Source organism: Pseudophryne corroboree, chromosome 6 (genome assembly GCF_028390025.1).
Source record: "Pseudophryne corroboree isolate aPseCor3 chromosome 6, aPseCor3.hap2, whole genome shotgun sequence".
Taxonomy (NCBI): Eukaryota; Metazoa; Chordata; class Amphibia; order Anura; family Myobatrachidae; genus Pseudophryne; species Pseudophryne corroboree.
In genome coordinates, this window is record NC_086449.1 from 271,669,552 (window position 1) to 271,691,225 (window position 21,674).

The 21,674-nt window shown below is 44.2% G+C and overlaps 1 protein-coding gene across 1 annotated transcript in view; it reads right to left on the minus strand.

Annotated features, from left to right (window-relative positions):
- GALK2 (galactokinase 2) overlaps nucleotides 1–21,674 on the minus strand; it is a 337,269-nt gene that overhangs the window by 225,638 nt on the left and 89,957 nt on the right. The window lies entirely within an intron of this gene.

Genomic DNA, 21,674 nt, shown 5'->3' on the forward strand with positions numbered 1-21,674 from the left:
TATGGAGAGATCAGTGCATGTTTTTCAGTTAAAAGGGGTGTGAAATGGTTAAAAATCCTGAAAAAAATTGCGTGGGGTCCCCCCTCCTAAGCATAACCAGCCTCGGGCTCTTTGAGACGGTCCTGGTTGTAAAAATACGGGGGGGAAATTGACAGGGCTTCCCCCATATTTAAACAACCAGCACCGGGCTCTGCGCCTGGTCCTGGTGCAAAAAATACGGGGGACAAAAGACGTAGGGGTCCCCCGTATTTTTTCCACCAGCACCGGGCTCCACTAGTCAGAGAGCTAATGACACAGCCGGGGGACACTTTTATATAGGTCCCTGTGGCCCCCTTAAATCAAGGGGTCCCCCCCTCCAGCCACCCAAGGGCCAGGGGTGAAGCCCGAGGCTGTCCCCCCCATCCAAGGGCGGCGGATGGGGGGCTGATAGCCATAGTGTAAAAAAATATATTGTTTTTTGTAGCAGTACTACAAGTCCCAGCAAGCCTCCCCCGCAAGCTGGTACTTGGAGAACTACAAGTACCAGCATGCGGGGGGGAAACGGGCCCGCTGGTACCTGTAGTTCTACTACAAAAAAATACCCCCAAAAAAACCACAACGCACACACTGTGACAGTATAACTTTATTACATACATGCACACCTACATACACACATACTTACTTATGTTGACACGAAGAGTCGGTCCCCTTCTCCACGTAGAATCCACGGGGTACCTGTAAATAAAATTATACTCACAACAATCCAGTGTAGATCGGTCCTCTTCTGTTTGTAATCCACGTACTTGGCAAAATAAAAACACGAAGAACCTGGTCCACGCACTGAAAGGGGTCCCATGTTTACACATGGGACCCCTTTCCTCGACTGGCGGGACCCCCCGTGACTGCTGTCAAAGAGGGTCCCTTCAGGCAATCAGGGAGCGCCACATCATGGTACTCTCCTGATTGGCTGTGCGCGCCTGAACTGTCAGTCAGGCGGCGCACTCGAGATACAATGTAGCGCCTTAGATGGGGGGGACAGCCTCTGGCTTCACCCCCCTGGCCCTTGGGTGGCTGGAGGGGGGACCCCTTGATTTAAGGGGTCCCCACTCCTCCAGGGTACCCCGGCCAGGGGTGACTAGTTGGGGATTTAATGCCACGGCCGCAGGGACCTATATAAAAGTGTCCCCCGGCTGTGGCATTAGCTCTCTGACTAGTGGAGCCCGGTGCTGGTGGAAAAAATACGGGGGACTCCTACGTCTTTTGTCCCCCGTATTTTTTGCACCAGGACCAGGCGCAGAGCCCGGTGCTGGTTGTTTAAATATGGGGGAACCCCTGTCAATTTTCCCCCCGTATTTTTACAACCAGGACCGGCTCAAAGAGCCCGAGGCTGGTTATGCTTAGGAGGGGGGACCCCATGCAATTTTTTTCAGGATTTATTGAACATTTTTGTGAGGTCCATGAAGTCGAATCCAGGCCGCCCACTATTCGTCAATTGGTCCGTTTTTCGACAGCGGGACTGTCGAATCCGTTATTTATTGAATATGTCGAATTCGGGTCCCGGCCGGAGGGTTTCGCCTGTCGAATTGTGTCGAATCCAAAAACGGTTGAATTCACGCCGGAATTTGACTGTAATTGAATATACCCCTTAATATTTCTTTCTATATTTCGCAATAAGAAGCATTTGGCCTGGAGGTGCCGTGAAAAAAATTCTGATGCTCTAGGGCACCGTGATTCCAAAAAGTTTGGGAACCACTGTGCTAACATGCACTTGTATAATGATGTTCTATGGGCCGCATTCAGCCGTCGCAGCTGCATTTCAGTATGTAGTAGCTGTGTGAACATATGGAAATGTTGCAGCCACGGGATTTGTATTAAGATGCCCACTGGAGGAGTCTCAGATCTACCACTTGTAAATGAAGAAGCAACCATTGGAGGCACATCAGTACATAACAGATTTTCTGAGTAAGCTTGTGGTTGCACAACATGGCCACCAAAAGTAAGATGTCGGAGCCATTTCAACTGTAAGCAAGATCGCAGTTATAAGATGTGACCCGTCCCCCTCCCCTGAAATATACCTGCGTTTCAGACTCCACTGTCCCGTTTCCTCCCACAAACGTTCTCTGACTGTCAATATCTTTGTTAATAAATTCTCAATGTGATGCCGCTGCAAGAAGATCGCTCCACTGTGTGTATCCACATTGCATTCATCCCTGACTCAGGCCCTATATCAGTGAGTGCAGTGTCAGACTATCAAGCTCTGCAGTGTAATGTTACTGTCTGTTGACCCAGTATGTCTAGACTTGGACTGCTGTTCAGGTATTTTTGATATTACATTTTATTACAGCTTTACATATTTATGTCAGATTTGTGTATTACAGAGCAGTCATTGATTTTTATTAACTTCAATTTTATACTGCTTGTAAATTATTTAGTAACTCTAGTATATAATTTTGGATCAGCACTGTAGTGGTTTGTTGTAACATGTGCGAATTTGCTATATAATCAAATGTCCATCTATTCAAGGTAATAAAAACGTCTAATGTATTATGTATAGCTAGCTACACATGCAAGTCTAAAAAGTGCTATATGCTCATGCACAGTACGCTTTTTCCACTTTAATTCAGGCTACATATATCTCTAGCATTCAGTCTTGACTATTAATTAACCATACTGTTATATGCAGGACCACACAGTAAATCCAAATATATAACCCCTTGTCACACCAAGTAAAAATAAGATTTTACTCACCGGTAAATCTATTTCTCATAGTCCGTAGTGGATGCTGGGACTCCGTAAGGACCATGGGCAATAGCGGCTCCGCAGGAGACTGGGCACAACTAAAAGAAAGCTTTAGACTACTGGTGTGCACTGGCTCCTCCAAATATGACCCTACTTCATACTTCAGTTAGGATACTGTGCCCGGAAGAGCTGACACAATAAGGAAGGATTTTGAATCCCGGGTAAGACTCATACCAGCCACACCAATCACATCGTATAACTCGTGATACAATACCCAGTTAACAGCATGATAACAACTGAGCCTCTCAACAGATGGCTCAACAATAACCCTTTAGTTAAACAATAACTATATACAAGTATTGCAGACAATCCGCACTTGGGACGGGCGCCCAGCATCCACTACGGACTACGAGAAATAGATTTACCGGTGAGTAAAATCTTATTTTCTCTGACGTCCTAAGTGGATGCTGGGACTCCGTAAGGACCATGGGGATTATACCAAAGCTCCCAAACGGGCGGGAGAGTGCGGATGACTCTGCAGCACCGAATGGGCAAACTCTAGGTCCTCCTCAGCCAGGGTGTCAAACTTATAGAATTTTGCAAACGTGTTTGACCCCGACCAAGTAGCTGCTCGGCAAAGTTGAAGAGCCGAGACCCCTCGGGCAGCCGCCCAAGAAGAGCCCACCTTCCTCGTGGAATGGGCTTTCACTGATTTAGGATGCGGCAGTCCAGCCGCAGAATGTGCAAGCTGAATCGTACTACAGATCCAGCGAGCAATAGTCTGCTTTGAAGCAGGTGCACCCAACTTGTTGGGCGCATACAGGTTAAATAGCGAGTCAGTTTTTCTGACTCCAGCTGTCCTGGAAACATAAATTTTCAGGGCCCTGACTACATCCAACGACTTGGAAGCCTCCAAGTCTTTAGTAGCCGCAGGCACCACGATAGGTTGGTTCAGATGAAAAGCTGATACCACCTTAGGGAGAAATTGGGGACGAGTCCTCAATTCTGCCCTATCCATATGAAAAATCAGATAAGGGCTTTTACATGACAAAGCCGCCAATTCTGATACACGCCTGGCCGAAGCCAAGGCCAACAACATGACCACTTTCCACGTGAGATATTTCAATTCCACGGTCTTAAGTGGCTCAAACCAATGTGACTTTAGGAAATCCAACACCACGTTGAGATCCCAAGGTGCCACTGGAGGCACAAAAGGGGGCTGAATATGCAGCACTCCCTTAACAAAAGTTTGAACTTCAGGTAGTGAAGCCAGTTCTCTCTGGAAGAAAATCGATAGAGCCGAAATCTGGACTTTAATGGAACCCAATTTTAGGCCCATAGTCACCCCTGACTGTAGAAAGTGCAGGAAACGGCCCAGCTGAAATTCTTCCGTTGGGGCCTTCCTGGCCTCACACCACGCAACATATTTTCGCCATATGCGGTGATAATGGTTTGCCGTTACTTCTTTCCTAGCTTTAATCAGCGTAGGAATGACTTCCTCCGGAATGCCCTTTTCCTTCAGGATCCGGTGTTCAACCGCCATGCCGTTAAACGCAGCCGCGGTAAGTCTTGGAACAGACAGGGCCCCTGCTGCAGCAGGTCCTGTCTGAGCGGCAGAGGCCATGGGTCCTCTGAGATCATTTCTTGAAGTTCCGGGTACCAAGCTCTTCTTGGCCAATCCGGAACAATGAGTATAGTTCTTACTCCTCTTCTCCTTATTATCCTCAGTACCTTTGGTATGAGAGGAAGAGGAGGGAACACATAAACCGACCGGTACACCCACGGTGTCACTAGAGCGTCCACAGCTATCGCCTGCGGGTCTCTTGACCTGGCGCAATACTTTTCTAGCTTTTTGTTTAGGCGGGACACCATCATGTCCACCTGTGGCCTTTCCCAACGGTTTACAATCAGTTGGAAGACTTCTGGATGAAGTCCCCACTCTCCCGGGTGGAGGTCGTGCCTGCTGAGGAAGTCTGCTTCCCAGTTGTCCACTCCCGGAATGAACACTGCTGACAGTGCTAACACGTGATTTTCCGCCCATCGGAGAATCCTTGTGGCTTCTGCCATCGCCGTCCTGCTTCTCGTGCCGCCCTGTCGGTTTACATGGGCGACCGCCGTGATGTTGTCTGATTGGATCAGTACCGGCTGGTTTTGAAGCAGGGGTTTTGCCTGACTTAGGGCATTGTAAATGGCCCTCAGTTCCAGAATATTTATGTGCAGGGAAGTCTCCTGACTTGACCATAGTCCTTGGAAGATTCTTCCCTGTGTGACTGCCCCCCAGCCTCGAAGGCTGGCATCCGTGGTCACCAGGACCCAGTCCGGTATGCCGAATCTGCGGCCCTCTTGAAGATGAGCACTCCGCAGCCACCACAGCAGAGACACCCTGGTCCTTGGAGACAGGGTTATCAGCCGATGCATCTGAAGATGCGATCCGGACCACTTGTCCAACAGGTCCCACTGAAAGGTTCTTGCATGGAACCTGCCGAATGGAATTGCTTCGTAGGAAGCTACCATCTTTCCCAGGATCCGCGTGCAGTGATGGACCGACACCTGTTTTGGTTTTAGGAGGCCTCTGACTAGAGATGACAGCTCCTTGGCCTTCTCCTCCGGGAGAAACACTTTTTTCTGTTCTGTGTCCAGAACCATCCCCAGGAACAGTAGACGTGTCGTAGGGACCAGCTGTGACTGTGGAATATTTAGAATCCAGCCGTGCTGTTGTAGCACCTCCAAAGATAGTGCTACCCCGACCAACAACTGCTCCCTGGACCTCGCCTTTATCAGGAGATCGTCCAAGTACGGGATAATTAAAACTCCCTTCTTTCGAAGGAGTATCATCATTTCGGCCATTACCTTGGTAAAGACCCTCGGAGCCGTGGATAGACCGAACGGCAACGTCTGGAATTGGTAATGACAATCCTGTACGACAAATCTGAGGTACTCCTGGTGAGGATGGTAAATGGGGACATGCAGGTAAGCATCCTTGATGTCCAGTGATACCATGTAATCCCCCTCGTCCAGGCTTGCAATAACCGCCCTGAGCGATTCCATCTTGAACTTGAATTTTTTTATATATGTGTTCAAGGATTTCAAATTTAAAATGGGTCTCACCGAACCGTCCGGTTTCGGTACCACAAACATTGTGGAATAGTAACCCCGTCCTTGTTGAATTAGGGGTACCTTTACTATCACCTGTCGTGAATACAGCTTGTGAATTGCCTGTAACACTGCCTCCCTGCCTGAGGGAATGGTTGGTAAGGAAGATTTGAGGAAACGGCGGGGGGGGGAGACGTCTCGAATTCCAGCTTGTACCCCTGAGATACTACTTGAAAGATCCAGGGATCCACCCGTGAGCGAGCCCACTGATTGCTGAAATTTTTGAGACGGGCCCCCACCGTACATGGCTCCGCCTGTGGAGCCCCAGCGTCATGCTGTGGACTTAGAGGAAGCGGGGGAGGACTTTTGCTCCTGGGAACTGGCTGTATGCTGCAGCTTTTTCCCTCTACCTCTGCCTCTGGGCAGAAAGGACGCGCCCTTAACCCGCTTGCCCCTATTGGGCCGAAAGGACTGTACCTGATAATATGGTGCTTTCTCTGGCTGTGAGGGAACATGGGGTAAAAATGTAGACTTCCCAGCTGTTGCTGTGGAAACGAGGTCCGAGAGACCATCCCCGAACAACTCCTCACCCTTATAAGGCAGTACTTCCATGTGCCTTTTAGAATCTGCATCTCCTGTCCACTGCCGAGTCCATAACCCTCTCCTGGCAGAAATGGACATTGCACGTATTTTAGATGCCAGCCGGCAAATATCCCTCTGTGCATCCCTCATGTATAAGAGTGCGTCTTTAATATGCTCTACGGTTAGCAATATAGTGTCCCTGTCTAGGGTATCAATATTTTCCGACAGGGAATCTGACCATGCAGCTGCAGCACTGCACATCCATGCTGAAGCAATAGCTGGTCTCAGTATAACACCTGTGTGTGTATATATAGACTTCAGGATAGCCTCCTGCTTTCTATCAGCAGATTCCTTCAGGGCGGCCGTATCCGGAGACGGTAGTGCCACCTTCTTTGACAAGCGTGTGAGCGCTTTATCCACCCTAGGGGATGTTGCCCAACGTGACCTATCCTCTGGCGGGAAAGGGTACGCCATTAGTAACCTCTTAGAAATTACCAGTTTCGTATCAGGGGAAGCCCACGCTTCTTCACACACTTCATTTAACTCCTCAGATGGAGGAAAAACTACTGGTAGTTTTTTCTCTCCAAACATAATACCCTTTTTTGTGGTACCGGGGGTAACATCAGAAATGTGCAACACATTTTTCATTGCCTCAATCATGTAACGTGTGGCCCTATTGGAAGTTACATTAGTCTCATCGTCGTCGACACTGGAGTCAGTATCCGTGTCGACATCTGTGTCTGCCATCTGAGGTAGCGGGCGTTTTAGAGCCCCTGATGGCTTTTGAGACGCCTGGGCAGGCACAGGCTGAGAAGCCGGCTGTCCCACATTTGGTATGTCGTCAAACCTTTTATGCAAGGAGTCGACACTGTCGCGTAATTCCTTCCACAGAACCATCCACTCAGGTGTCGACACCGCAGGGGGTGACATCACATTTATCGGCATCTGTTCCGCCTCCACATAAGCCTCCTCATCAAACATGTCGACACAGCCGTACCGACACACCGCATACACACAGGGAATGCTCTGACAGAGGACAGGACCCCACAAAGCCCTTTGGGGAGACAGAGAGAGAGTATGCCAGCACACACCAGAGCGCTATATAACACAGGGATCCCACTATAAAGGAGTGTTTTTCCCTTATAGCTGCTTATATTATATATACTGCGCCTAAATTTAGTGCCCCCCCTCTCTTTTTTACCCTTATGTAGCTTGACACTGCAGGGGAGAGCCAGGGAGCGTCCTTCCAGCGGAGCTGTGAGGGAAAAATGGCGCCAGTGTGCTGAGGGAGATGGCCCCGCCCCTTTTCCGGCTGACTTCTCCCGCTTTTTCTGGAATTCTGGCAGGGGTATTTTTACACCTATATAGCCTTCCTGACTATATATGGTGTAGATTTGCCAGCCAAGGTGTCTTATATTGCCCTCAGGGCGCCCCCCCCCCCAGCGCCCTGCACCCATCAGTGACCGGAGTGTGAGGTGTGCATGAGGAGCAATGGCGCACAGCTGCAGTGCTGTGCGCTACCTTGTTGAAGACAGAAGTCTTCTACCGCCGATTTTCAGGAACACTTCTTGCTTCTGGCTCTGTAAGGGGGCCGGCGGCGCGGCTCCAGGACCGAACATCGAGGTCGGGTCCTGTGGTCGATCCCTCTGGAGCTAATGGTGTCCAGTAGCCTAAGAAGCCCAAGCTACCACCAGTTAGGTAGGTTCGCTTCTTCTCCCCTTAGTCCCTCGCTGCAGTGAGTCTGTTGCCAGCAGATCTCACTGTAAAATAAAAAACCTAAAATATACTTTCTTTCTAGGAGCTCAGGAGAGCCCCTAGTGTGCATCCAGCTCAGCCGGGCACAAGATTCTAACTGAAGTCTGGAGGAGGGTCATAGTGGGAGGAGCCAGTGCACACCAGTAGTCTAAAGCTTTCTTTTAGTTGTGCCCAGTCTCCTGCGGAGCCGCTATTCCCCATGGTCCTTACGGAGTCCCAGCATCCACTTAGGACGTCAGAGAAAGATATATTTGAAGTTGAAAATTTTTAATAAACATACAATGATTTCCTCCTCTTCTATGAAACACACTATAGAAAAGCCAACATGGATGTAGGTAGGGCTGATCAACTTAAAATCATGCATATGCATTCATTTAACATTAAAGGACTCCTATGTGACTAACATAGGTACAATGAATGTATGTTAGCCTGGGTTGTCTATTTATGCGGCAATATGCTAACAATTGTGGCCTAACCCATGCCCTTTGTTATTAATTTCAATCACTGGTTAAGATGGATTCTAAAACAGTCTTCGTTCTATATTTTGCAACAGTTACTAGAATTCTATTTGAAGTTCTGTGCTATTTTCAGGCAGTTGTCTAACCTTACAACTTATATTAATGCAGTGTCTTGGCTGGGAAGTTCAGCTACATGGTCCCTGTTATCTCAAACACTCTGGGATAGACCCCACCTGCTGTGCTTCATGTATGTTATCTTAAAACCTCAGTATCCAGTATACAACAGCTGATCCCCTTGAGCTGTGTTTGTGTTAAAGAGGCAATCATGCTTGCTCTGCAGTTTTCTGTAGTTTGGTTTACTGAGGTTATTTTAAAACTTCAGTTGCAGAATGTCAGATCCACAAAGCAGGTTCAATACAAACACAAATGTTCTTTAACTGTTAACATCTTAATTACTGCTCTTATAAACACATTAGGCCTTATTCAGAGTTGGATGTAAAGGGGAGTTTTTTCAGTCGCAATTTGGACTTGTATTTGTGCACATCTTTTCGGATGTAATTTGCACTTTTAGTTGTGCGCATGCAAATCTTTTCACACTGAGCAACTTTTTTCAGCAGTAAATGTCACTTGCCACTGTGCTACTAGGGGTTCTGAATGTGGACTGGAATGGGAGTGCAGATACTGTCTTTCATCTAGATGGCATCCAAAATAACCTTGTTCTAGGCAACAATTTTCTGCCCATATGTTTATGGGTGGTAAGTCCAACTGTATATGTAAGGACATACAAAGAGCACTCCAAAATCATGATCCAAAGTCTGCCCCCATCTGACACAATAGACTAGTCATCCATGTAACCTGAAAATATGTTCCAAAACAACAAATGTGCTGTCTGTGGCACCGACTGCAACTTCAAGAAAGGAACAAAGTAACTGTGGTAAACCCCTGGTAAGTTCAATAATAACGTTCATGTAAATCAGAATATTAGTCCTTTCTAAAAGATATCTCCACTCTTGAAGGGCCCAACAATAACCATATGTTCTCTTCTGCTGATAAAGAAAATGTATTAGCTATATAAGTGCATGGATATATGATTTATTGCCCTGCTTCTGGTACAAAAGTCTCAGAGGAATCAACTTCTAGGAAGAAAGCCGGGTAAGTTAGAAAGAACCAAGCTATGATCTGTTTGGAAGGGTAATTTGAGGCTTTAGAAATGCCCCTGTGCTGCAAAAGTGAAAAAAACTTCTTTCAGTTAAAAGCAGATATTGATTGGGTCAATTTTGAATTTATTAGAGTAATTTGCACAGCACAAAAAATGACTTGAGCACCAACTATTCTTTTCATTCCCTTTCTAGAAATTATATGGCCCCATAATTTTACATTTTACGTTTTGGAAACCAGTATAACCAGGTTATGTGCGGACCAAATTATAGGCCCCTCTGAGTAACAAATTTTAAAAAAACGTTTGCCTCTGGATAATTCTGGAGGAGACGTTAACTGGAATCTATTACACATGGTAATGGCAATCAAAGTAAGGTACACTGTAGTCCACACATGGGCAAAGAACTCCATGCTTCTTGCTACAAAAGAATAAAAGTGGGTGTGCATCAGCTCGTGAAGGATCAAATAAACCCACTTTTTATATTATCAACATCATCTAGTTCAAATGTAAAAGCAACTGAATAATTCTAAAGATGAGGTGGCATCTTTAAATTATCAATATTGAAGGGGATGTCCTATATCACCTTGGAGAGGCTGTGGTAACATTCTTAGTATTATTATCCAGCATGGTTAAACAATGAAAACTGCAGAACTTGGATGTACACAGTACTGTATCTCTTTGGGCTCACACTTAATAGAAAAGTTATGCATGGCAATTGGAAATTTGCAGAACCACATCCAAATGCGAGTCATTTATGAGGTTTCTCATAAGTAACAGGACAGACTCATTATTAAAGGTCCACAGGAAATAGATCATCTATAGTTTCCAGTGGAATAGTCTTGGGGGACGATTGAATTAGATGTGAGTTGTCTTGCGTATAGTGTTATAACTCATGTAAAGTGCTGGAAGCAATTTAATTAGAAGCCCATGATCAGTCTCACAGCTGCAAATAGGGCTTAAGATTGCTAATTAGTTGCTCACATCACCTAAACAAGTAAACAAAACTGAGCAAATACATTTGTTTTCTTTTATTGTTGTACGCCGGATGTTCTGCAAACACCCGCCGTAGAAAGATGCAATAAGAGGTGGTAGCACTTGCACTGGAAGCCTATATATAGGGAAGCAGAAAACAGAAGGCAATTCACTTCTACCAAAAGGTACAGCCGAGGTCATGCCATTTCAGCAAGGAAGTGATTAACATCTCTCCTAAACACTGATTACTTGCTCCTGTGTTCACATGATGTAATGCAGTCTCTTACTACATATCCTTGCCAGATCATCAGGTCTATCTTGCCATTAGCAAGCATTAGCTAATTAGCATTTTTCAATTTGTTCTACTAACCTGCATACCACAAGCCTTGGTCTTCAGTCACCTTCCCTGGCATCCCGTCTCTCTACTTCCAGCCTGCCTGCCTGCCGATCCAATTAACAAGCTTCATTCAGCTGCATTTCTTGAGTTAAGGCCTGACTTTCAGTGCATCTATCCTGCTCCACATTTGCATTCTTTTGAGTTGCAGTCTCCATCTTTACTGTATGCTCATACCGTGTTTCACAGTCTCGGTTAGTAAGATCTGGTCTCAAGCATGTCAGAGTTAGCACAGCTAACCAGTATGCAGACTGCGCTTTTCCAAGTCCCAGCCACAAGTAATCAGTGTCCCTTGTGTTTATATGTGTCATGGCCACAGCTGCTATCCAGAGAGTTCAAGTTTCTGCAATCAGCGTTTTCTGCTTCTCTACATACCTGCAGCCTCATTACAGTATCGCATCCTATTTTTCTGGTTCTGATATCAAAACTTATTCCATATTTGCAATTGTTACAGATAGTATTCCTCCAGCACCAGTACTCATTTGCAACTTATGTTCAAGGGCATCCAGGACCCATAGTTGCAGTATTCACCTATACTGTACTTTATTGGCTCGTACTTGGATCATCCACCCTAGGTATATGAGACTTTGCTGCAGCATTTTACGAGCACTAATATGGATGGATTGAAAACACAGGGTTGCTAACGACCTGTGTTGTCTATCTGCGTTGTGAACCATGGTTAATAAGTTTCAATGTTAAATAACCAAAAAGAGTGTAAGTGAACAGAAATGTACACACACAGGCACTTTGTAATTAGTCTTTCTTTCACATCAATTACATACCTCCCAGTGGTTCAGTTTTTCGCAGGACAGTCCCTTTTTTGGGATCGCCACAGGTTCTATTCCAACTCTATGGGTGTCGTGGACACCCACGAGTGGGAATAGTCCCTGCTGGTCAGAATGCCAACCTGCGGGATTTTGATCGGGCGGGATGTAGTGGTTGGTATTGTGACCAGCGGTTTCCTGACCTCCGGTCACATAACTACATCCCGCAGGAAGCCCTTTTATAACAAGCATAAGATGTATCGTAGGCACTGTTAACAAGCAGTGTTTCTCAGTACCCATGTATGTGCCCTTAGACACTTGCATGTTGCACTCCAAAATACCAAAACCAATTCAAGGACTTTAGTAACTAAAAGTATTCATGTATTCATTTTTTTTAATAACAAATGAATGTTGACATTGTATGGATTTTTCTTACAGACTTTAGCTGTTTTCCTCTCTTGGCGAAATTATTGCTGCTGAATTCTCTTTTTGCCATTCCCAATGTTAATTTTATAATATAGTTAGTATATACTACTTTTTTTAAATATATAAATCTATACTATATATGGGTCCTTGTAACAGATTAGCAGACCATATGAAACACTATTAGCCATATATATATGTAAAGCATTTATTATATTAGTGTGCGCTTTGGACATAAGAATTTCAATTTGTAAATCATAATTGACAGGTAATACAGTATTTTTGTTTTAGTTTTTTTTGTTTGCAAATATTTAAAGCACTGGAAAATTAAGAACATGGGGTAAAAAGCGCAGACCATTACCAACAAAGGAACAGCAGAAGGCAAACATAACTTTTTTTGTTTGTTTATAGTTTAAAAGATAAAAATAATACATAGTAAGGCAACAGGCCAACACAGTGGCCAACACGCAGACAAATCAACTGCAAGATACAACTCAAAGAAATAGCTTTGAAATAATTTGACATAACTAGTACAGCAGAGGGAAGGGAAGGGTAGTTGCCAATAAGTATAACACTAGAAGCAAAGAGATACATGGAGGATGAGAGAGAAACGGTCTGCAAGAGAATCAAAACAAAAGGTCTGAGATGCACGATGGGTGGAGAAGGGTCTCGTGAAGGTGTTCCAAGGGCCACAAACCTGAAGGAATCAGAGTGACTTGGAGCTGAGGTAGGCTGTGATCTTCTCCATAGCAGCCAAGTCCCACGTTTTACTGATAACTGCAGAGAGGAATGGGAGGAGCAACAAGACATCAGGCTGTGCTAAGGATCTGAGCCGCCAGTTTGTCTTCATATTTGTCTAAAGAGTTGAAAGGTAGACCCAAGAGAAAGGACTATGGGTTAGCAATAATAGGCAATGTATTACAGCTCACAAAAGGTCCACAATCGAATGCCAAAGTGGGACTATTTTTGGGCAGATCAATTGTGAATAAAAGGTACCTTAACTCCCGCAACCTCTCCAACAAAGGTGAGAGGTAGAGGCTATAAATTATATGAAGCCTAGTGGAAACCATTTACCAGCAATAATAGATTTTATAGGAATTTCCCTTGACTAATGTAGATCTGGAGCAATCTTAAGAAGCGTTAAAGCCACCTGGATGATTTCATTTACTAAATAGCAGAGAAAAATCAGTAATTTAAGCACGAAATGTCTCCGAAGCCTTCAGGAGAAGCGAAGGAGGTGGCACCGGGAGAGAAACTGTTATATCAGTGAGAAAGAGTGAGAGGCCAAGACAGTACTGATAGGGTTATAGTGCTTTTTATGGAAGTCAAGAAAGGATTTATCAATTAACTTGGGGTTATAGGTTAGCTTACCAGACAGGATTGCAATGGAGAAAGTATTATTTTGTGATTGACTTCTTCCATAATCAAGAAGACAACAGTCTGTCCGCCTTCTCTCCCTCCTCATAAAAGGAGTGCCACTGTTACGCATGTTCAACCTTAGCAGTCAAGAAGAAATTTAGCTCCTTTCTGGCTGCCACCAATTTAGAATAGTCCTCCGCTACGACAAAGGATTTGTGGGCAATGTCTAGGGAATGGACAAACAGCGAGAAATCCACCAATTTCTGAGCACATCATCTCTTGGCATGAGTTGAAGGCCAAATGCGATGGCCACTTATTACAGCTCTGTGAGTATCCCATAACAGCATTGGGATATTGAAAGAAAGACATCAGTAGTAATATAATACATTAATTCAGTTTCTATCATCGTTTCCATCTGAGGGCCAAGGAGTCTCTACCATTTAAATGCCAGGCACATCGGTGACAGGAAAGAGGTGGGCTGAGAACATCTGTTATTACTGGACCGTGGTCTGAGCAGGCACTAGGGAAAATGTATGCATCAATAATACCCTTGGCAATTCCCTAGCTCACAAATACAATATCAATCCTAGTATGGGCCATGCCATAAAAATGAGTAAAAATGCCACACATTGTAAAAAAATAAATCTGTAGCTGTGTATCTTTGTATTTTTGTATATCTGTCAACATAGGTTGAAAAGTTAAATTAGAGCTTTTTCTCATAGGTTTTCATAAATTTTTTTTATATATATATATATATATATATATATATATATATATATAACAGGCTCTTAATCAGAGTTGGGTGCAATTACATTATACAGAGACTTGGCTGTCAGCACTGCACTACTGGAGGGTCTACCACGTGTTCTAAATTGGTTAGACATTATACCCATTTGAATTGCCTTCACTCCTGAGTCTCTGAGTGTCAGGTTCAAGCTGCTGACCGACGAGGTTCCTTATGCTTGTGAACCAGTTAGATTCTATACACATATGAATCTTCCCCATATTCGAATATCTGAATGTCAGACTCAAGCTGATGATATATGAGGTATGGTCCTCGCTGTATCAATCAAGTCCCATTGAAATATTGAAACGTTGTTCATACATCTTTGAATGACCTTTTATGTGCTGACAATATGTTCTGAAATGAAGAGATTTTACCCTTGATGAAGTCTTGGAACAAGATGAAACGCGTTGGATTATTTATCTATCTATTATCTGATGTTACCTCCGAATCTACAATAAGGAGAAGGAGGAAATCGTAGTGATATATCTACGCTTTTTCCTCATCACTACAAACTGATTGTTCAAATTGTGTGACAAATGTAAATGTATCAACTCTGTATACTTATGAACATTTGTGTCGGGTTTATATGTTGTTTTAATAAATTTTTATGTTAGTATTTGTTATCTGACGTAATTTATCCGGAGAGTACTGTAAGGGTCTGTTTTTAGGTAGGGCGTTGATATAACTCCCTTGGCGCCATCTCCTCTATTTCGTTTCATATTTTCACACATTTAGTTCCTCCTAACAGGGAACTTAGAGGATACAGGCAGCCATATAATTAATTAATTTTAGTGTCTTATTTGAAATAGCGCAGTGGGAGAGTAATTCTTGTCATATATATATATATATATATATATATATATATATATATATATAACAGGCTCTTAATCAGAGTTGGGTGCAATTATCAAGTCATCTACAAAACGTTGATGAACCTGGATTGTCCCGCAAGTGATTTCTACATTTTGTGATATTATGTTGGGTATATCTGAGAAATAAAAACAATTACCTAAAAAAGAAGCCTTTTTTTTTTTTTTTTGCTTCCTTATTTTAAGTTTTAACATTCCAATTTGTCCGAATGGCCCATATGGGCATTGGGGGTCATTCAGATCTGATCGCTGCTGTTTTTGCACGGCAATGCGTACGTGTGTCAGACAATAACAATGGCCATCGCCGGTCAGCGATGGGATGGTGTGAAAAATCCGATCGCACAGGCGTTCGCCAGGTGATTGACAAGAAGAGGCCGTTTGTGGGTGGCAACTGAGCGTTTACAGGGAGTGTCCAGAAAAATGCAGGCGATACCAAGTGTTTTCAGGGAGGGTGTGGGGCGTTAGATCCGGCCCAGATCAGCCTGTTCTCATCGTACTGGAGGAGTAAGTCCTGGGTTGTGCACAGACTGCACAAAGTGAAATTTTGCAGCTCGGCATTCATATGCGATCGCACACTTGCACGGCGGATTTACACTCCCCCTGGAGGTGGCGACTATCTGATCACAAGACAGCAAAATAAGCAGCCCAGCAAACATATCTGAATTACCCTCATTGTGCAGCACAGAGTAAAAAGTGTTATCCTTAGCCGTGGGCTGGAGCATACACCATGAATCAAATAACAGGTGTTGAGAAAGTAGAACAGAGAGTGGTTAAGACTTAGCGGAGGCTATGCAAGCATGGGAAGTGGGCAGGGGTTTAGATAAATTGAGATGGTTACTAAGAGTGATACTGAAATCCCCTGCCATGCAATGTGAAGCCATGAGAAAAAGGAGCAGGAAGGCTGGGGAAATGGCCAGGTTGTCAGTAGCGTCAGAACCATGACTAAGTAAGACCAGTAGGTCTAGGGTGCCGGACGTCAGTTACAGAGACCGAAAGGGGGGATAGGCCAAACTCAAGCGATAAACTGCCTTTGGAGAATGTGGGTGGTATGGGGAAAGGGTATGTTCCCAAGTAACATAGGGAATGAGAAAAACAGACAAAAAAAAGTACGCTAATAATACGGGAAACCTGGAAGAAAAGAAAACAAACAGAGAGGGCATGGTGAACCAATAAAAAAAACCAAACAAAGCAATGAAAAAAATAAAAATCTGACAAACAAGAACAACAAGACAATGCAGAAAGACAACACATCGAAAAGGATATGGAGGATGCACTGGTAGAAAGCTGAACGCCACTACTAGTATTCAAGTGACAAAATGGGCCACGTTTGGCCTAAATGAAAGAGAGAAAGCACCAACTCTAAAGGAACAGTCATTGACGCCTCAATACGAGAGCCACAAGAGGCGACGGGTGTTGGAGGGGACGGTATGCTACTCCATAAAGAGGGCTCTCTGTAGTTAATGGGGAGCCACAGGTTTATGATGCCTCTCACAAGGGGTTGCGGTTAACATTCCGGCTGTCGGGATCCCGGGGTTCAGGATTCCAATGCCAAAATCTTGACAGCCGACAATACAGACAGCCGGAATACTGACGCCACTGGGCTATTCCCACTCGTGGGTGTTCACGACACCCACAGAGTGGGAATAGATCCTGTGGCGAGCGCAGTGAGCCACCCAGTCCGCAGTGTAGCAAGGCCGCAAGTGGACTCTTCGCGCTCGCCCCACTGCCGGCATTCTGACAGACGGGATGACGCTGTTGGGATATTGACAGACGGCATCCCGTTCGCCGGTAAATAGTATGTATTTCCTCACAATGCATGGCTGAACTTTAACAGAAATACACAAACAAAAATATAAAACATAAAAAAAGCACTTAAACACAATCACACCACACTCACGCAAATAAAACACACGCAGGACTATATAAAAAAAACTATATGAAAAACACACCATATGCAATATACAGAACAAGAAACAGCATCTTTTTGAAGAAGAAAAAAACCTCACCACAATCACTTTATTTCGATCTCCTACTATTTTCCTATAACTTTCTCCTTCTTCTCTGCTCACAAACCGACAAAGTGAAAGTAAACAGTCTTTTTTATTATATCAACTAAATGGTGCTTTCTCTAACAAATAGAGTAGCACAAGTAAATGAATACGGATAGAATTGTTTCAATTCCATAGTGGTCTGTTTCTATGATGTAACTGTAAATTAAATTAATGGATTTATAGAAGCGCCATTAAATGAATAAAATAACTTCTAAACAGCAGTGGTTTCAATAGAAACTACTGCCTTATAGATCACGCCATGGTGATCTGAAACCCGCCATCAATCCACAATGGTTATTGGTAGTTTTGAAATAACACCAAACCAGTCGCTTAGTAAATGTATCCATAGGTCTAAAAGGATGAAAGGAAACACAAATGCTTCATAGCTGCAGTATTTTCTTCTCTTATTTACAGTATGTATATGATCTAGTAATCTCCAATAATTAACAGTTATTCCAAGGTTTTCTTCAACTTTGCTACAACTGGGCTTTTAAGACCGTTTCTCTTTCAAATCTATAGGAGCGACGGAGCGGATCCAACAGTTCAGTATTCCATTTTGCGGGCATTTCCGACAGGTGTTGCCCATTTTCAACAATGCTGATCCGACTTATTTTTAAATCGAATCAGCATTGTCGAAAACGGGCCAAAAACCTGTCGGAAATGGCCGCAAATTCGACAAAATACGTGGATCCACGGTTAATCCGCTGATCCACGTGTTTTCCGACAAGTCGGAAAAACAGCACTAAAATTAAATAGGTCGAATCCAGATGCGACCTAAAAAAGTTGAAAAGTTCAGTTTTTCAGTCTTTTTGGAAATTCCGACAAATTGAATAGACCCCCAAGATGCATCCAAAGTGCACATTTTACGTCTTTATTTTAAATATGTATACCCATAAAAGGGAAACCTCTAACTTCAGAACATTATAATTTGCTGGATCTATTAGTGATGGATTTCCCACTAAGCACATGAAGCATGTGCCTAGGAGTGACACTAGCTGAGGGCTGGACAGCAGACCCCTTGAATCAGAGCTTTCCAGTTCCCAAATTTAACCGCAACTATTTGGACACAAAGGGGTATATTCAATAAGAGTCGGATCCATTCCGACATGCAGTTCTCGGAATGGATCCGACAACCCCTATTCAATGGACGGCCAAATCCGAATGTCCCGCCCGTCTCCTCACCTCAATCTGACTCGTTTTCAAGTTGGATTGAGGTTGTCGGAAAGGGGGCCAAAACCTGTCGGATTTGGCCCCCTTTCCGACAGAAGCAAGCGGGTCGGCGGCTATTCCGTCGATCCACGTGTTTTCCGTCAAATCGGGAATTACCGACTTGTCGGAAAAAAACTGCCTCTAATGAATAGGTCGGAACCCCTTCCCACCTATTTCTGTCGGAAGCTGCCGTCTTTCCGACAAGACGGCAGCTTCCGACAGTTATTGAATACACCCCAGAAGCTGCCAGGGCAACATTAACTGCATCCACACATGTACAGTCTAGAGCCCAAAAGACAACGTTCTTATCCGGCAAAAGGACAAACAGAACACATAACTGAAGGGGGTGGAATCTGCCTAGGGGTGGCGTGCCCCTAAATCTGCCCGTGGGATCTATTTAATATACAGTAGACAAGCAGTTTCTTTGATAGATAAGATAATTACAGGAGACCAAACAAATAACTGCGCTTCTGAACTTCTACAAATGTTTCTTATTTGGTATTAAACATGGTCTAGGATATTTAAAAAAAAACGTGGCAAAAGAGGTATTTTATTGAATCGTATATTTGGTGTGAAGACAAGTCTTTCATTTAGAACTGGACATTGCTAAAGATATCACAAAGTATTATTTCCTAACTATATGCAGTAGATGGCTAGATATTTATTTGACCTTTATTTAAATATTGGTCTAATCATTTAAAATACACTGGTCGCAATATAATAAACAATTTAAAGAGACTCTAATGTAAATTATAGTTTTGTAATTTAAAGAGGCTCTAAATTATATTAGCCAATATTTTAAAAATTGTGTGCATTAAACAAAGATAGTGTACACACACACACACACACACAATTCATTCATGTTTCATATACACCTTATAAACACAGCCTGAAGGTCATTTAATACCATATTTTTAATAACTTTGTGTATTAAACCAAGTTTGTGTACATTGTAAAGTTTGTGTACATTGAGACATCAGAAAACAAAGGTTTCACTATCTCAATCACACTCCAAAAATTCCGTATTTCGGAATATTTGGATATGGGATACTCAACCTGTATTGTAATCTCCACTTGCATGTGTCCAATATTATTAAGAAAAGGAGATTTATGATAGACTTACCATGGTTAAATCTTTTTCTGCGAGGTACACTAGATTCCACAGGGAATACATGGGGGGTGTCGAGTTGGATCTTGATCCGAGGCACCAACAGGCTAAGCTTTGACTGTTCCAAGGATGCATTGCACCGCCTCCTCTATAACCCCGTCTCCAGGAACTGGAGCACAGTTTTGTTAACCAGTCCAATGCAGTAGCAGGTAAAAGAGACGGTAGAGACGGTAGTCACATAGAACCACATTCTCACGACAGGAGAAGGGACCAGCGGCTAATGCCATACAAACCCAAAGAAGCTAAGTGCGTCAGGGTGGGCGCCCTGTGGAATCCAGTGTACCTCGCAGAAAGAGATTTATCCATGGTAAGTCTACCATAAATATCCTTTTCTGCAGCGGGGTACACTGCGATTCCACAGGGAATACATCGGGGATGTCCTAAAGCAGTTCCTCATGGGAGGGGATGCGCCGTAGCGGGCACAAGAACACATCCTGCGAGGCGGAAGTATCAAAGGCATAGAACCTAATGAACGTGTTAACTGAGGACCACGTAGCCGCCTTGCACAATTGTTCAGTGAAGGCGCCTCGGCGGGCCACCCAAGAAGGTCCAACAGACAGAGTAGAATGGGCTTTAATAGCAGCAGGAGCTGGGAGTCCAGCCTGCGCATAGGCTTGTGAAATCACCACTCTAATCCATTTGGCCAAGGTTTGCTTATTCGCAGGCCAGCCACGTTTGTGAAAACCAAAAAGAACAAAAAGGGTCAATTACCTCCTGAGGGAGGCAGTCCCCTCTAAATAAATACGGAGAGCCCTAACACATCCAAAAACTGCTCTTTGGAGGACAAACCAGAAGAGATAAAGGAAGGAACCATAATCTCATGGTTAAGATGAAAAGATGATACTACCTTAGGTAGAAAACCAGGGCGAGGTCGAAGAACTGTCCGGTCATGGTGAAAAATCAGAAAGGGTGGACGACAGGACAAAGCACCTAAGTCTGACACCTTCCTAGCAGAGGAAATAGCCAATAAAAATACGACCTCAAGTGTAAGACATTTAAGATCCACAGACTCAAGAGGTTCAAATGGAGACTCTTGCAGGGCATTTAAGACAACCGACAGAGCCCATGAAGCCACAGGAGGGACATAGGGAGGCTGAATCCGTAAAACACTCTGAGTGAAAGTATGAACATCAGGAATAGACGCAATTTTCCTCTGAAACCACACTGACAAGGCAGATATATGAACCTTGAGGGAGGCCAGACGAAGGTCTAAATCAAGGCCTTGTTGTAGAAAAGCCAAAAGCCTAGAAGTTCTGAACGAATAGCCATCATAACTCTTAGCAGCACACCATGTGAAGTAAGAGTTCCAGACCCTGTAATAAATCCGTGCAGAAGCTGGTTTGCGGGCCTTCAACATAGTTTGAATAACCGCCTCAGAGAATCCCTTGGCCCTCAGGAGTGAAGCTTCAAGAGTCACGCAGTCAAAGCCAGTCTGGTCAGGTCCGGATAAACTAAAAGGACCCTGAACGAGGAGGTCTGGGCGTTGAGGAAGTAGAAGAGGACGCTTTATCGATAGACCCTGCAGGTCTGAGAACCAATGCCGTCTGGGCCATGCTGGAGCGACTAGAAGTAGTGTTCCTCTTTCTTGCTTGTACTTCCGTAGTACTCTGGGCAGGAGTGACACTGGAGGGAACATGTATGGCATCCGAAAGTTCCATGGAATTGCCAGTGCATCCATGAATGCTGCTTGAGGATCCCTTCTTCTTGATCCGAAGACCAGAACTTTGTGATTGTGTCGAGACGCCATCAGGTCTACATCTGGTAGGCCCCCACTTGTACACTAAGAGTTGAAAGACTTCCAGATGAAGACTCCACTCTCCGGCGTGAACGTCCTGACGATTGAGGAAATACGCATCCCAGTTGAGGACTCCGGGAATGAACACTGCCAATATTGCTGGTAGATGGCGTTCCGC